The sequence below is a fragment of the Anastrepha obliqua genome, chromosome 1 (assembly GCF_027943255.1).
Source record: "Anastrepha obliqua isolate idAnaObli1 chromosome 1, idAnaObli1_1.0, whole genome shotgun sequence".
In the NCBI taxonomy this organism is placed as follows: domain Eukaryota; kingdom Metazoa; phylum Arthropoda; class Insecta; order Diptera; family Tephritidae; genus Anastrepha; species Anastrepha obliqua.
In genome coordinates, this window is record NC_072892.1 from 1557072 (window position 1) to 1575101 (window position 18030).

The 18030-nt window shown below is 32.7% G+C and overlaps 1 protein-coding gene across 1 annotated transcript in view; it reads right to left on the reverse strand.

Annotated features, from left to right (window-relative positions):
- The window catches only part of LOC129245171 (glucose dehydrogenase [FAD, quinone]), a 112496-nt gene that overhangs the window by 92982 nt on the left and 1484 nt on the right, over positions 1-18030 (reverse strand). The gene's annotated exons all lie outside the window — the stretch shown is intronic.

Below are 18030 nucleotides of genomic sequence, written 5' to 3' on the forward strand. Positions count from 1 at the left end.
GTCTATAAGCAGCGCTACAGACAACTGATTACAGATTTTTTGTGGCCTGAGCTCGAAGAAAGATACATAGGCGATCTTTGATTATAACAGAATGGCGCCACAAGTCACACAACACGGGAAAACTTTGCCTTATTAGGTCTGTTCATGAAGCAAATAGTTTGTATCAAATGTTACAAATTATTACCGTTTGGTGTTCATGCAACCTAAGAACTTTCAGAGTAGGCGAAAGTGAGCGAGCAAAATGACTGGTCGAATAGCCATAGAACGTAGTATCTGAAGGCCTCCTCTGCAGTGGAAAGATCTGGTGGAAAAGGACTTGGCTTCACTTGATGTGTGCAATGGACTCTCCGTAAGCGCGAGAAAGAAACGACGAGAGGTTATCGCGCCAATCAAGAAGAAGAAGAGTACCCTCAAAAAATTATTTTGAAGCCTTTTATATATTCCCCCATAAATAATACAAGAGGAAAGTTCAATACCAAATTTCTACGAAGGGTTACAGAATTTCAAATGTGTATAGTTTATTTGAACAAGTGTGGCATTTACGCAGTATAACGGTTCTTTATTGGCTTAAGGTTATATAAAGCGAATTAATAAAAATTTTGCGAAGATTTGGACGTAAGTACGTTGTTTTTTTATTTTTATTTTTATTTTTAATTTCGGTGAGTGTCGCGCGAAGAACTGCATCAGAGAACAGCGAAGGCGAACTCCAAAATTGATAGTATATGGAAGACCTTGCACATAAATACAAAATATTTTTTCATGTTTAAAGAAATGATTTCAAATGTAATTAAATTTCTGGAAAAGCTGCAAAAAAGAGGAGGACAATGAAAAACTTCCTTGCAAAACGAACGTAGAATTGTATGTTGATCCAAAGAGAAGTTAGCATTAAAAATAAAAAAAGGTGAACTTAATTACATTGTGACATGACTGTACGTAGAAGGCAGGCCACGAAAAAAGCCACTCCTGATACCAAAACGTTAGACAAAATGTCTGGAATTTGCAAGAAAACATGTGACATGTGGTGCAATATTTTATAAACTGAGTCTGAAACAGTTTTGTAGGGCGGCGCGGGTTCACGACAATGTATTAAACGTCCACCTGGTACCGCAAATCAGCCAATAATACACTCCAAGAACCATTAAGCATGGGGACCCAAAAATAATGATAAAAATAATGAAGGCAGTTTCTTCATGCACAAACTTGAAGGCATAATGGACACCAATATTTATGTGGAAATAGTGCAGAATGTTATGATGCCCTATTGAAGAAAGGAAATGACAATAAAATGAGCAGCAAGATAATGCTTCTAAACACACGAGTCAGAATGACAATAATTGGTTGCGTGCAAATCAAATTGAGGTTATCTAGTGAGCGAGCTCAGTCCCCCAACCTTAATCATATAGAAAATCTGTTGAGTTGTACATAATCGAATAACAATCAATAACTTTGTGAAATTGTTGAAGATGCGTGGCTAAAGATTTTGTAGAGATGTGAGCAAACGGTGGACTCAATGCTCGGCCATTGTGCTGCCGGAATAAAAAAACTTAGTAAATTCAATAATATTTAATATTAAATAATATTATAATATTCAATAATATTTAAAATAATAAAAGTTAATATTTTTAATTTAATTTAACTTTGTATCTACAAATTTTTTTTAATTTTTTATAAACTGGTTCAGAATACGTTACTTGTATGACTACTGCTATTTTAATGTTAACCTTCCGTTAGCCACCGGGTCTGTGTAGACTTTTCTGACCAGATTTCTTTGACTTTCGGCGTAAATTTAACATTTTTCTATTATAAGTACCGATTCGAGCTCCCAGATAGCTTCTTCGGACTTAATTTTCTATCGAATTATGTAATAACCTTTTTAAAAAGATCCTCGAACAGTGCGAAAAAAGGCCAGACCCGGTTGCCCAGCCGAAGGTTTTAAAAACGGTTAATCTTTATTTCTACAGTTTGTTATACAAAATTTCCGTATTCGGAATAAAAATAGTGAACCCTGAAAGAATCTAAATTGTTATATATTTCCTTTTAAAACAATAACTTGGCGTATTTTTTGAAGTACCCTTTGCAAGTAATTAGTAAAATATATTTTAAATGCAATTAGCGTTTGTCTGGAGCTGCAAAAAAACAATGCAGACACCTCATTTGGTGCACGCTAACATTGCTTTGTCTAACATATCAGTTTAAGCTATAATTAGCTCCATGCAATTAATTAAACTCCATGCAAATTATATTCTTAGAGGAGTTTTTGAAAAGGGCCCTCTAAGCCTCCTAAATGGCGCTTTAGTCGCCTAATTGATTTTAGTCAACTTTAAAATTTATCGGCCCATAAAATCTCCTTTCCATTCCTTCTACTTCTCACTCATCCTGTACCTGTATTGAGTAGTTACAATAAGCTGCTATATATTATACTTCGCTAAGTGTGCCCGTCTTAGAGTCCGTGCGATTAATTGGCATCGACATAGGGCGATTCTTAGCCGATTCTTTGCATTTTTTCGCACACTATTTTAAGCGCAATTTACTTTTTTGGAAAGCTAAAAGTCCATACTAGTTTTTGGAACAATTTGTATAATAATTTCCATGCAAAAAATTATGATTTTAATGATAAGAAGTAGGAAACACTTAATGAGGAATTGTAAATTCAAAACTTTATCAATCAACCGTTTTTAGCTATCAGGACTTAGTTCAAGTTTTATTGATGATTTTTATTAATTGACATGCAGATCATTTAACATCTCTTTCTTCTTCTTAACATCACAGTTCTTGCTGAAGAATTGCTTGATTCACGATCTTTTGCCATCTCTCCCTATTCGAAATAACTTTCTTCCAACGCCTCACGTTTAGCCTTTTAAGGTCTGCTTTCACATCTTCACACGGCTGATTTGTTCCCAAAAATTAATCAGCTAAGCATCTACGACGTTAGGTTTCAAAAAGATGGCGCATTTTGCCATGCAGCCCGCCTAACAATCGTTTTATTTCAATATTCAAGCTAGCATTGACGCCATACGGCCGGATTTATTAGAAAAAGTAGTCAAAAATTCGACTGATCGACGGACCATGTAACTACTAACCGCGTCGGACATATGCCGGATAACATACTCAAAAAATAAATGTCATGAAACCAGAACCCTGAACCAAAACAATCCCAATTTCGGCTCTAAATGTTATGCCACATTTATTGCCAATTGACCTACACATTGTTGCAGGCAATTAGTCGCCAAAGTGGCACTAAAACTGAGGGAATCATCGATGCTCCAAAGGAAACAAACAAGGAGACTCAAGTTTACTTGGGTTGTTTTCTGGTATTCCTAACACCACTGGCCACTCGTCTAAAAGAGAAAAGAGTGTTACAAGTTATTAAAAATACTTGCACAGTATTTTCCTATTAACTACTCGGGGTGCCAGGACATAGTATCATTACAGATAACTGTAAGACATACCTACGCAACATGTCAACTTTCAGTAGACCGACAGACCATTCCAGTTGCAAATGTCAACTAGAAACAGTTAAATACCTGCGCTATCGGTAGACAAACATGGCTTGAATTGAGTCTAAGTCGTACTAAAGTCTACTTAAATTAAGTAGGAAGGATGTAAGACAGTCGAACTCCTTCTATGCGGGTACATGGCTTTGTGTAGAAGACGGTTGAGATTGCTCGGTCTCGCTTTGCTGGACAACATTGTTGATGTTACGAATCTTAAACTACCCAACAGCTTTTTAAAGGCCATACACTGGTTAGAGCTCTAAATTATTCCCTTTAGCCAAAAAAATAAATAACATAAAAAAATATTTTATTATTTCAAACAGTTGTTTTTGTAATTCAATTAGGCATTTTTAAAAAATGTAATAATAAACTTTAGTTAATTTCCTACAAATTTTCTTAGCAAACTGTAGTATCAATAGACTAGATATTAATAGACGAGACATAAGTTCCTGAAAAAAGATGAATCCAAAGTATGATTAGCGGTAATAGCCAACAAAAAAAGAAAGAAGTAATTTTCCAAAGGCATTTGGCACATATCAAAAACACCCTAAATACGAGTACAACAAATTACTTCTACTTTCATATTTTCCTAGAATTTTTAAAGCGCACAAACCCTTGTCAAACCGTGTAATAAAAAGAAAAATAAAAAAAAAATAATTTATTGTTTACATGCTTGTATTTACCTAACAAAAATAATTACTGAAGAGTAAAACCATAAAATTTAACTGCAATCAAAATCAAACAGCTTTCAAATGTATGCCACACAGTTAAGTTAAATATAATAATTAATTTCCTTGTTGTAGCATTAAAAATGTTTACATTCGCAGTCATACATTTTAATATTCACTTTTGCTGTGCTTTGGGTAATTATTTCTTTTCACCAGTGACATTTTCGTTCACAACCGGTAGCGGCGTCTTGCTGTTTGGTAAGAAAAAAAGTAAAAACTAAAAAGCATAAACAGGCACCACAACCAACTTTAATTCTCAATATGACTATGCAATTAAAATAGTAATAAAAATATGTATTAAAGTATTAATAATATCAAAACTACAGAAGAGCACTATAGAAAATAGTAGAAAAAGATTTTCTTATGTTGGAAATTCGAACGATTTCTTTTGGTAAGCAAGCAAACATTTCTAATAAATTCTATATGCAATTTTTTCATTTCCTTGCTTAGGTTTTGATTTTATGGCTAAAAATTTCTCATTTGACATTAAAAAAAACGTAGAATAAAAATTGAAATCATAGCGAGCGAAAGAACATTTTAACATAAAAGAATCACGTCAGCAACGTTTGCAGAAAGTGATTCAATAGCCAACAAACTCAATAATTGAAAATTAACACAATGCAAAGTTGCCTTAGTTAAATAAATGAACTTTTGACGCCTTTAAGGCAAACAAATTATAGTTTTTTCTCTTTATATTCTTTGTTACCGTTGGCACCCAATTTGAGCGAGCAAAACACTTAATCAAAGCGACATAATGAATGGATTTGAACTCATTTGCCCTCTACGCATTTTGCTTATTCATATTTGTAAAATATGCCGATTTATATATGTATATGTACACATATAAGTATGTATATATCATGCATTAAGAACATTTTTATTTTTGGACATTCTTTTGTTGTTATTTTCTACAGAAACTGATATCAGAAATTCCATGGAGTATCAGTTTGTTTTGTTTTTTCTTTTTACTGCTGTTGAGAGAAAGCTCGTTTTTGGGTGACATCATTAAGTCGAGATTGGCATGAGTTCTGAATAATACCATAAATACCATATGTAAGTCGGTCAAGTATTCCGTGAAAGATTTGACAAAAGTACATTACAAATTCAATCTCAACTGTGTATGTTATCACTTATATGTACATACATATGTGAAAATATAAATCTGAAGCTAAATTTACAGATTTAACTCTTTCGTTTCTAAGTAAGAATTTCGCCCATAAAATTAGAAGAATATACATATATATTGTATAATACATATAAAAAATTCCTGCGAAAGATTTTCGTAAATTCTCTTTTTGGATAGAAAGAGGGAAGAGAGTATTTAGTTAAATTAGCCGAAATTGATAAAAATTGCTCATATGGTTGCCGATATGCAGAGTGCGTGAGTGAGAATCTGACATTTGAAATTTTGCTTGATCCATACCAACATCCCTATGTACATATACGAGTATAGGCCCCAATAGGTAAAGTAGCTAAAATTGATTAAATTGTTTTTATATTTTTACCGATGTACAGGGGATTCATATATTGATACGTTTATATGTATATAGGTTCCATACAAGAATGATAGAAAGAAGATTGCCCCCATCATAGAGTACGTGACGTCACGTTTTCCCGAGTTGTGCAGTATTGCCAACCATTTGCTCTTCGCAATACATTTAGTGCTTTTTTAAGTGGGAAAATTTTGAAGTTTCGAGTTTTTTTTTCTTTTTTTTAATTTAAAGCTACAGAAACTTTAAAACCAAGGAAGGTTAAAAAAGGGAGAAGATTTTAGTGCTAATAAAAATTAGTTGGTTCGTATAAAATTTGATATTTTGAAAGTGTGAATTTAATTTTTTGCTCCTTTTAAGGTTATGCAAGAATATTAAATGCCCCTCTCTCAACTCTTCTTAAGATTGAAAACATTTTTACACATTTTAAAAGGCGTTTGAATTTACTGAATGCGGATTAAAACCATAGAGGTGTAATCATTTCTTCCTGCCATCAATCCTTCGTGGGACATAAGGCATCAAGAGGTGTATTCATTTTAAAAATAAGCCACAAAATACCAGAAAATATTAAAGAAACCATACTGACATTTTTACTAAAAGAGTACCTTATCTAGTTACATAACCTCAAATATAGCAAATAAGTCATTCCCTTAACAAAAGAGTCTTGCGTAACAAAAAAAACTCATAAATTAAATTGTACATAAGCATAATACATTTATTAAAACAACCGCACATTCTAAAGACAATTTGTCACGCATACAAATTTGTCAATAAAAATTGGGTGTTTTATTTTCTTTAAATAGGAATTTTAGTGCGTTTTTACATCCAAAGCTAGGCAACACTGCAGTAGCGAGAGAGACTGACTGACAAAAGCAGAAGAACACCAATAACACCAGCAATCGCGGGCAATGCCACCAGATGTAAAAAAAAGTAAAGCCAAATAGAGTTAATTAGAACAGGCTAGAAAAATGTCATGAAGAACTCTCCGAGACTAAATAACAAAAAAAATGCTAAGTCAAGTTACGAAAATGGTAATCTGGCCATACTGGAGCTAATATCACGCAACTCGTTGTCAAGTTCGCTGAGAGCAAAGTAACGGGACCACGATAGGCGCCAGAAGCAAAAACTGAGCGAACAAATTGCTCATATTGTTGCTGAAATACAGGGTGCTCCATCTAGTGTTTGGAATTTAAAATTTTATTTGGTGCATACATGTGAGTATATAGGCTCCAGGAGATAAAATAGCTAAACTTATAAAAAATGTCAGTGATAAAACCAATATCAAATATCGAAATGCCAGCCTGCCCCCTAAAAGATGTGATTTGATTCCGGAGGCGACTTGGGAGAGAGAGTCAAAATTTGTATCCGAGATAAATCACGGAACTCTAAGAATATACTGAGTTAACGGAATGGACTACAGTAAAGTCTGTTGTGGTGGTCATTTGAATAAAGTTGTATGAATATAAAGTTTTTCCAACAATTTTCATAATTGTTTCTTATAAAATCAACTGCAATGCTTTGATAAGGAATGATCAAAAATATACCCATTTATTCAAAAGAAGGCAGTGGAACGTCTATTTGCTCAATTAAAAGTAAAAATAAATACTGACCAGTATTTTCCCCGGCGCTCCAAATCCCCACTTCTGTTTACGCTCCTTCACAAGTCAAATGTTCTTTTTTTCGAACTTTAATTGAATTAATACATCTATAATTAAAATATCTATATATTATATATAAAAGATAGTCATGTTAGTTACACTATTTATAACTCGAGAACGGCTGAACCGATTTGGCTGAAAATTGGTGGAGAGGTAGCTTAGAACCAGGAGACGGACATAGGATACTTTTTATCCTATTCGAACGCGTTTCCGTGAAGTCATTATAAAATGTGGTATAACAAAAACGCATCTGATATGGAATAACAAAACGCAAATGACAGCTAAACGTAATTTTGTCTATGGTTAAGTAGAAAATTTGATAATATAAATTTTGTGAGAAATATATAATCACAGTAATTTGTATTCTTTTGAATCATCATTATCAGTGCCGCGACCAAAACGATCGAATCTTTCCCGACAAAGCCGAAATACAAGAAGGATACGAAACGAATGAAACGACTGAAGAAGCACAAGGAATTGCCCGTGAAGAGCGCCGCGTTAGTATGCTTCTCAATCACAAGAGCAAAGCGAGGCAGCCCGTGAAACGGCTCGGTTGGCAATGCGATATCGGGGGGCGAATAACAGAGATCAACAAGTAGATGATTTTCGACGCAAAAGAAGAGAATTATCAAGTATTTGAATCGAGCAGCATTTCGATATGATTGCAACACTGAATACTGCTTGCAACCTAGTTGCCAATAGAATGATTGTAATATTTACTATATCAAGCATCCCACGCTTTTAACTCTAATTTGAATTATTCTATTTGTAAATTAATTTTTGTTATAATTCTGTTCTGAGGTAGTTGACTATGACTGATCGTTCGATTTGTTATTACTTCATTATAGGTCTCTTTGTCATTAAAATTTATTTTCTACTTTTTAGTTCGATTAGCAATAAAAGCGTGTTTTTTAGTTTTTTTAAACTATTTTTTATTATTGCCTCTAGGGCGGAACAAAGTTCGCCGGGTCAGCTAGTTTTTTATAAAACATTGGCGCATAAGACAGTTGATTTCAACTGCATCTTTCTGTATGGTGAGCAAAATATTGCCATTGCTAACACATTTCACATTCACTGAGGAACTGGAGCAAATCGTTGTGTATTTAAATACACATTGCAGATCTAAGATATAGAAAAAGTTACAAATCTGAAGTTTCGCAAGGCAACTTCTATGCTCATCTATGGTTTCTCTATGTATTTAAAAAAATTCGTACAGTTGTTTCTATAGGCGTAAGGGGTTAAAGAGGTACAAGTTAAGTTATGCTTAGATACAATATATTTACATATATGTGCACATATACACGAGAAGGAAATTTATTCTCTCTCTAAAGGTTTCTCACTGAGAGCCACCATATAAACAATGTTAAAAAGCTTACTGTTAATTGCTGGCAGTTGTTGTGTTTCTTATACCGTTACTGTGTGAACATTTGAATTGGTTAATAAGTACCTTCAAACTCAGATCTGGAATATAAGATCGGATATCAATCATTTGAACTACACAAATTAATAATAATTGATCAATGAATCCACACCTCTGCATCGAATTGCTGCCTTTTGGATAATTAATTGTAATGATTCTGTGATTTTAAATGCCACGCAAATATTTAACAAAGCAATTGAAAGAAAAAAAACTAGCAAAGCTGTAATGTGCTAGAGAAATTCATAACAAAGAGAGCAAACAAAGTTTAGGAAAACTTGATAAAAAAATTGCACAACAAACTTCAATTTTTTTGTTATTTGGAACAATTCATCATTCAAACATAATTATTTCGTCAAGTCATTGCAATGAAAGTGCTGGCATGCGTTGGTGTTCGTTCGTAACGGTGTTATGAGTGCAGCTTGTGCTGCCTATTGATGACGCTTGTTGGTTTTGGTTTTGTTATTGTCGCGATTCATTAACTTTTGTAGTTCGATATTTTACTGTGAGCCAAGCGGAATTTTGCCGATTTTTGTGCAACTCTCTTTTTGTTGCTACTTTTGTTTTCTCATCTCTTATTTGATAAAATTGAGGTTGCACTGATGGATCTTTTATTATTCTTCAACTATTGTTTAGTTGAACAATTACCACAATGTTGGCGCTGTATTTAAGTAAACTATGTGTGTATGTATGTATGTATTTATTTATTTAGATTTCTGCATACAAACACTCGTAGCGTATATATGTATTAAAGGCACATCGTATTGTATGTTTTAGATGAAAATATGTATTTGCATTAGGGCATGTCGGTTTATACAACAAAAGAAAAGTCGTATATAATTTTATTGCATAAAACATTTGTACGTACTCTTTATGTATTTGTATGTACTCATATAGTTACACTGTGCCACAAAACAAAGTTAAACAAATTATTTTAATTGTTACTGAATTTGTGTTAAGTTTATTAAAAGTGATGCGCAAAGCGTTTAAAACAAATTTCATCTCAAACATGCCGAGCTGTGATGATATACGCATTGGTGAGATGGCAGAAGCCTAGGAAAAAAATTTCAATTTGACACAACATCGAAATCTGTAATTTTTGAAGAAAACCAATCCAAGTACGTAGAAGTTAAATATAAAAAAGTACTTATTTTGCTTCGCATTTTTCTCACCAAATCAAGCGACGTTGTTACCACTCTTGGAACGTCCATCTTGAGTGGCAAGACTAAGGTCTTGGAAGGTTAGGGTATTGTAGAAATAAGAAATATTTTTGCTAAAATTGTTCGAATACATTAAAAATTACATATTCGAAGAATCATGGCTGAACACATTTTTTACGAGCGGAATGGGCTGATGTATGACTATCATTCAACCTCGGGCACGTTATACTAATTGGTAAAAAAAGTTTTTTCTAATGGCAGTCGCCTTCAGCAGTTAATGAGAAGCCGCCGAGGGTATTTCTGCCATGAAAAGGCTCCTCATAAAAAAATATCTGCCGTTCAGAGGCGGCATAAAACTGTAGGCCCCTCCATTTGGGGAACAACATCAAGACGCACGCTACAAGTAGGAGGAGGAGCTCGGCTCCAAAGGATGCGGAACATAACTTTCCATCGATATCCATAATTGCATTTTTTGACTTTGAAAAACTTTTTACTAAATAAAAAAATATTATTGTATTTTTGAATGATGCTTCACAAGTGTCAAATATGATTGACATCCGAAGCCATTTACAAAAGTTATGTCTTCCGTTAGGGTGATTAATTTTGCGCTGCCTTGTACGTTTATTTTAAATTTCGGCGCATCTCTCAGTCAGATGTGTACCTTGTCGAAAATTTTTAACGAGTTTTTTTCAAAGCTACATTTTTTAAGTCAGCAGGACTAATGACTATACTATTGAAAAACTATATGTCAATACTTTGACAAGTTTTCACAATTTATTTTCTTCTTATTTATACTTAACAAATATTTTATAAAAATTTAGTTCACTCTCCTACAAAAATCACATAAAACCCAGCTGCAAACTTTGTGCAAAAAAATAAAAAAGAACCCCTCAAATATTCGTTAAAAATAAATAAACAAAATGTTTAGTCAGAATTTTTATAAAAATTTCTGGTAGACAGTTTAAAGTCCAGTAAATTTAATATAATAAATTGGAAGTTTGAAGCGGCTCGAAAATCGCGTAGATTTTTGATAATTGTTTCTATCGGCGATCTTTCGCATTTTCTCCATACAACGGATGCTCAAGATTTTTTTATGCTCAAGAAACTACGCAATACCGTCCTCAAAAAAACAAAAAAAAAATTGCCAATAGCTATATAAATGCAGTGCTATAACAAATAGTGGCACTAATACACTGTTTATATTGAAAGCAGAAGTTTAGAAAAAGTGGGAGAAAGTAGATAGGAACAACTTTTTAGATTTTATTATTTTAATGCAGCTCACATTAATAGAGGAGCTAAATTATCTTTCTCAAAGAGAAATGTCACTTTTTAAAATAGAATATAAGTATAAAAAGGTTAAAGTAGTCAAAAAATAGACTGATCGAATGGAAAACGCAACTTGTCGCCGCGTCTTCAAAAAATAAATGCCTTAAAATTATCTACTACAAAAGCAGTGTTGTTTGTGCATGCTTTTGGCTTTTAAAATGTCAAAATTAATAAACAAAGATTGATAGTTGAGGTAATTTAAACAAAATTTGACAAATAAGAGGTCATATATTTAATAGTTAATACCTGTTCAATATGCCATGATAACTACACTTGATGCCAAAAAAAGCCGCACGCTAGCTTATACAAGATGGCGCAAAATTAATCATCCAATTTTGTTTTTGAATAACCTTATTACTAAATAAAAAATTATTTTGACTGATGGAAATTTTATTTTGACCTTTACGTGCTCCATTGCTTGTCTGTTTGTAAACTGCAGCTGTCACAAGTGTCAAATATAATTTATGTACGACACCATTGGCAAAAATTATAAATCTTCTGAAAGGCTGATTAATTTCGCGCCAACTTGTCCTATTGAAAATCCCTTTTTGTTCCCTTATAGTAAATAATTATTAAAATAATTTTAAATCCAATGTTAAGCTAAGCTCTTGCTGTTATTTTTTTTTTAGTTTTCTGTCAAAAGGCTTTACTTATTTTGAAGTGAAGGCTCGAGTTTTCATAGAATTTTTTAAGGTATATAAGTATAGACTAGACTTTTTACCATTAAATGGGATTATAAGGTTTCTGAAATACTAAAACTTGATTTTTTTAGAGAGAGGTGAGGCTCATTTATCTCACTTACCCCTTTGATGTGCAACCACATATTTTTCAGTGAAAGTTTGTTTTTTTTGATATTCTGAAAGATTTCATTTATTTTAAGAAAAAATATTATGCTGCACATCAGCAACAAAGGGTGTTATACATTTTTCGCGGAGCGCTTGTGTGTATTCTGTGTACTTTGGAAACTTGCAACGCCTACAATTATTAGTTCAAATCGGTCAATGACCCAACTCATTTTGATCTACTGGCTGTGGTGGTAAGGGCTGCGCCGAACCGTTGGATGACTTAGCTATCAACTCATTTTCAAAATTGGAGTTAGTTAAGGAATGATTTCATTCACAAATAATAACTAAAAATAGTTCAGAAAATTCTAAGTGTAATCATGCAGGGCTGAAGAAATCCAAACATATGTATTTTAAGAATCACAAGAGATAAACAGGTTTTTCCTAAACAGCGAACGAAGAAACGAATATAGAAGTCGTGTACCTAAACAATAAGATGAGGTATAAGTATAAATACGAGTGTCAAATATGTTGGCAGTCAGTCCAGTATTAACATAGTGTTAAGAACTACCCTAACATTAAATATCATAAAAATAAATTTTTATATTAATCGCAATTCAAGCAAGTCCTTAACTTCTTTTTCCTAGTCTTTAACTAGTTCCGTTTTTTAGTCATCGCTGTTGTGTCCATTTTTCACACAACTTCAGCAAGATGTAAATGAAACTCAGCAGAACTCAATCGTTTCTCCATTGATGCGCACGCATTATGAAATCGCTTGCATGGCAACCAGAATTGCTGAAAACCAAGTCAAGTGAATGGTAGAATAGACAAATTTGCCATATGCTACGTTATATATTTAATTTATAGCGACCCATTATACTGCCGACCAAATCAACTCCACCCACATATGAATTGTATTGAGCCACTGCGAATGGTCTATCCACCAGAACATGCCATTTATTCGCTATGTCGTAGCGTTGAAATTTATCTTCGGGAATTACCCCTGCAAAAATCGATGTCAAGTAAATAACTTTATTGGCCACTCAGGCCACAGTAGTTATATTCATCCATCAAACGAATTCACATGTTCAACTAAATAACTACTTTTAAAGTTGTTTGATCGTGCAATTTACATCTTGGGTTCCGATTTTTATTTATAGTTGCCAATCTTAAAATCTTTTCTTGGTAAGGTACTTTAACAAGGGTAAAGAGGTAAAATAATTATCAAAATAGGAACGGAAAGTTTTGTTTCTGGAGGAAGCATCAAGATCTGGTTCGCTGAGATGTTTTATTTTTTTTCATTTTGTGTATCCGGCTTAAATGGATAACAGATGCCAGATACTCCACTTAGAGCCACTATTTTGTATCCCCACTTATGGGGTTTCTTAGGGTTGTGCCGTTTCATGTGATTACAAGAATGTAGAGGAAAACAAGCCAAACTTCCCACTAAATTTAAGCAACTAAATTTAAAAGTTTACAAAATCAGCTGCAGTTAAAGCAAAATCAAGCAGGCTGGAATTGGATAACGAATTATAGCCTCAAAGTGCGCGAGTAATAGGTGATTTTATTACAAATTTAGTCTTCAAGTTTGCCCCATAAAAAGGGTAAACAATGCAAAGACTTCTTTGGGGAACATTAAAGCTTACCGGCAGAGTCGATGATGCCATTAACAACACTGAAAATAAACGAAATTAAGAAGTTCCCTCTTTTCTAGAGGGATTAATGGAGAATTATTGGATGGAACAGGGGCCTTAAATCGTAGGGAGGTAGGCCCTGCTTAAGAAGTATTTTGTGAATGCGCTCAACTCCATTTATTGAAAGTTGGCCAAAAGTCCGCCAATAATAATATCCTAATCTAAGTGAAAACAAGAACAAGAGCCGTAAATAGCCGTTTATTGGTATACGGATTAAAAAATACAGAAGCATTGCGACGAATGAAGCCCAGAAACGAGTACGGTTTTGAAAGAATAAAATGAATATGACCACTAAAGGAAATTTTCGTATCGAATAAAACCCAAAGATCCTTAAACTCTGTTACACCTTGAAGTACATTATTAGAAATGGTGTAGGATGTTTTAGAAACATACTAACGCTTCGAAAATGTTGAGCGAAAACATTTGTCCGTAACAGATGAGGAAATTTGTAAATCAACCGCGCAAAGCAAGAAAGGAAAGGAAAAACACTTGCTTATGTAATAAAAATCACAAATAAAAGTGGTCTTAAGATGCTCCCTTGGGGGACACCTGTAGTAGCAATAAATGAAATAAAACAAACCTTGGTTCGATAAAACGCCATCGAGTTTTAACACGCATCGTCTGTCCGTCAAATATGACTTAAGCCATTGCAGAAAGGTGGAGTGAAAGCTCTATCTCGCAAACTTGTTTACGAGCGACACTTTGTTAAATGCCGATGACGTACGGAATTCACTCAAAACCGCAAGTTTCGTAGCTGCAGAGCGGCCAGTTACAAAACCACGATTGTTTGGGTTAGTTAAAGACTTAGCCGACTTTTGCCCTTTGTAATGCATTTAAACAGTTTAGAGATGCTTGATAGTTTGGAAATGGGACTTTAATGGCGAATATCATTTTTTCTTCCGCTTTTAAAAAATGTGTAAGTATTGTAAATTTCCATTCCTTTAAGAAAGCAGATAAAGATTTGTTAAAAATCATATCAAGAAGAATCACCAACGCCAGACTACTCTTGAGCAGGATAACTGAAAGACACCAGCCATCAATCAACAGAAAGTGGCCTCTCAGTCTATTTTTGCCATGGAAAAATTTCATGAAAAATCTTCGACATGGCACCGTCACTGCTGCACCACTCATGACCTCCACAAGAGGTGGCATACTACAAATGGGGATTGGTGCTTTACCTAATCACCTTTTAATGATGCACAAAAGTGACAGCCTATCTTTAAGTGTATTAACATTGAATTTACAACTCCTTCAAATGTTTTTTGCCATCTCAAGAAGCTCGATATTTGGGGCTCCCAATGACTTGTTAAAGATTCACTTAACACAACGCATGGCGGTTTGCACTATGCATCTGAAACACAATAAAATGAATCCGGTTTTGAAATGAATCATCGTTTTGGTGATGCAAAATTTATTGGCTGCTGTAACATCAATCGAAAATAATCATGGTTCAAGCGTGATGAACCAGCACAAAATACAATGAAACCTGCATTGCATCAAACCAAAGTCATACCATTAATTTAATGGCCATCACAAAGATGTTTCGTGTTTGAGCAGCTTCCAAGAAACCAAAAGACCAGTTCAGAGATTATAGTCGACAAGTAATGAAAATGGAGGAAGTAAACAAGGCAAAATGGACACAATTGACAAATGCAAAACAATCATTTGGTGCCGCCACGTTAATGCAAGGCCTCACACAGACTTGGCAACGCGAGCAAAATTATTGCAGCTTCGTTGGGAATTGATGTCATCGTATCTATTGTAATGCCTTGATTTTAATTTAATGCAAATTTGCAAAACTTTCGGGGTACTGAAATGTTCACTAATATGATGATCTGATCTTGATATTATTAATAATTCTTATTTTTGTTGATAAGCGTCAGTGGTACTACGAGCATGAAAACAAGCAGGTGCTGAAATAAATTCCAAAATTTGTGTTTCTTGAAAGCTCATTTCTTGTACTTATATAAGAATTCTTTTATTTTATTGTACACTACTTGTTCCCTCTGTAGACCCGAAATTACTTGCTTATCAACCCGATAGCTTCATATTTTGCTTAACAAATTTAGCAACAAAGCGTTTCTGCCTCATGTCAGACACAGGCACTGCAACGCCAGCAGATTTTACAAAGAAATAAAACAAAAGATTAAAAACGGATCTTTTGCTTTTGTTCGCTTGCATTTCACGCTCTACTCTGCATTAATATCTCTCTTTACCCTGATTCAAAAGCTATTTATTACCTAATTATTTTTCTTTTTCCAGTGATCAAACATGCAACTTCATAGCACCGCTAAGTTCAAACATGCCACATTTAATATGTAATAATAAAAAAAGTGCAAAATAATAATTTATATAAAGCGTGCACACACACATACATACATACTTATATAGGTGTGCATTAATATTGTTCAATAAAAGTATGTATGCGAGTTGCAGTTTCGATGTTTAGCTGGTAATCCAGTTAATTTGATTTGACGATTTTTTGCAAGTATTACATACATACAGGGCCGTAGAGACCATATCCGGGCCCCGTGGGAAAATTCCGGGCCCCGGGGGGAAAATAGCAAATGCGGGCCCTTTCCAATAATGTCTAATTCATATAAATACGTATAATCTCGAGTCCGGGCCCCTCTGAGAACTCCGGGCCCGGGGAAAAAAGTACCCGAAAAAAAATTGTTATGATTAATACAGAAACTAAAATTGTTACTAAAATTAAAATTTGGATAAAAAATTAGGATTAAAATTAGTAAGTAAATAAAGAACAAATAGAAATAATTCCGCGAATTAAAAGAGAAAATAACATAAAAAATGGAAACAAAACTAAAAATCGACTTTAAATATTCGTTTTTAATAATTCGTTTAGGAAAAAATTAAAATAAGTAAAAATATATACAATAATATAATATATATACAAATTAAAATCAAATAAAAACTGCCATTGGTTAAATTGAACTAAATTTAAAATTAAAATGAAATAAGTAAAAAATATATATAAATTATAAATATTACATTAAAAACGAAATTTAAAATAAGAAAATAAAATATTAATAAAAAGTTTTTATAAAAAACATACAAAGAAAAGAAATTAAGAAACCTTGCATAGGAATAAAACTTAAATTGAATTTCATATTGTTTTAATGAAAAAATATATGAAATAAAATATAGAAGAAAAATAAATTGTAGAAAAAAATTAAGAAAATTGGGAATGAAATAAAAAATTAGTTTATAGTTTATATTGAAAAACTGAATACGAAATTTAAATAGAAATAATACTAAATTTAAAATAGATAGAAAGATATACGGAAAAATGAAAACAAAAGTGGCAACGAAATTAAAATAAAGAAATAAGAATTAATAAAAAATAAATAAAATGCAAACAAGAAAATAATGATAAAGGGCTGATGATTGATTATTATCGCGCCGATCACTGGGGGAATAGTGCTAGATAAATGCATGTGAATATACATAAAAATTATAATAAAGTAAAAATTGAGTTAAAATTACATAAAATTTAAAATTAAAAACTAAATCAAAAATATAAATAAATTGTGAAAATTTTTATAAAGATTCACATTAAAACATAAGAATTAAATATAATTAATACATTTTCGTTTTATAAAAATGAAATACTTCTTTATTTATTTACAAAGAAAGATAATAACACAATTAATTTTTTACTCAATAATACAATTATTATTTCACAATTAAGAAAAGAGGAGCACTGGTTGTCAGGGTTTACGGCTCCCCAAATAAAATATAATTAGGAAAACTAACATAAGAATAAAAATTAAATTGAAGTTAATAAAAGGTGGCGCAAAATTAATCACCCTGCCGGAAGATTTAAAATTTTAAATTGTTAACTAGACAGCTGCAGGATACAAACAGACAAGCAATGGAGCGCGTAAAGGCCAATAATAAGATTTTCAAAAAAATCTATTTTTTATTTAGTAAAAAAGTTATTCGGAAAAAAATTTGGATGGCTAAGAATATGATATTAAAATAGTAGTAAAAATATAAATTGATGTAATAATAAAAATCAAATTTCAATTGAAATTAAAATTAAAATTTATATAAAAAGAAATTTTAATTGAAATAAAAATAAATCACTAAGTAAATAATAAATCACTAAACTAATTTTTGCATAAAGCTTAAGGTTTTGAACAGGAAAAAAATCCCAGAATTTGGAGAACCTCAATTACCACATTTTCTAAGACCAAAAGGTTTTGTAGCAGAAAATTTAAAAAGTAATTATAACAGAATATTTGGAACAGTGCTTCCTCT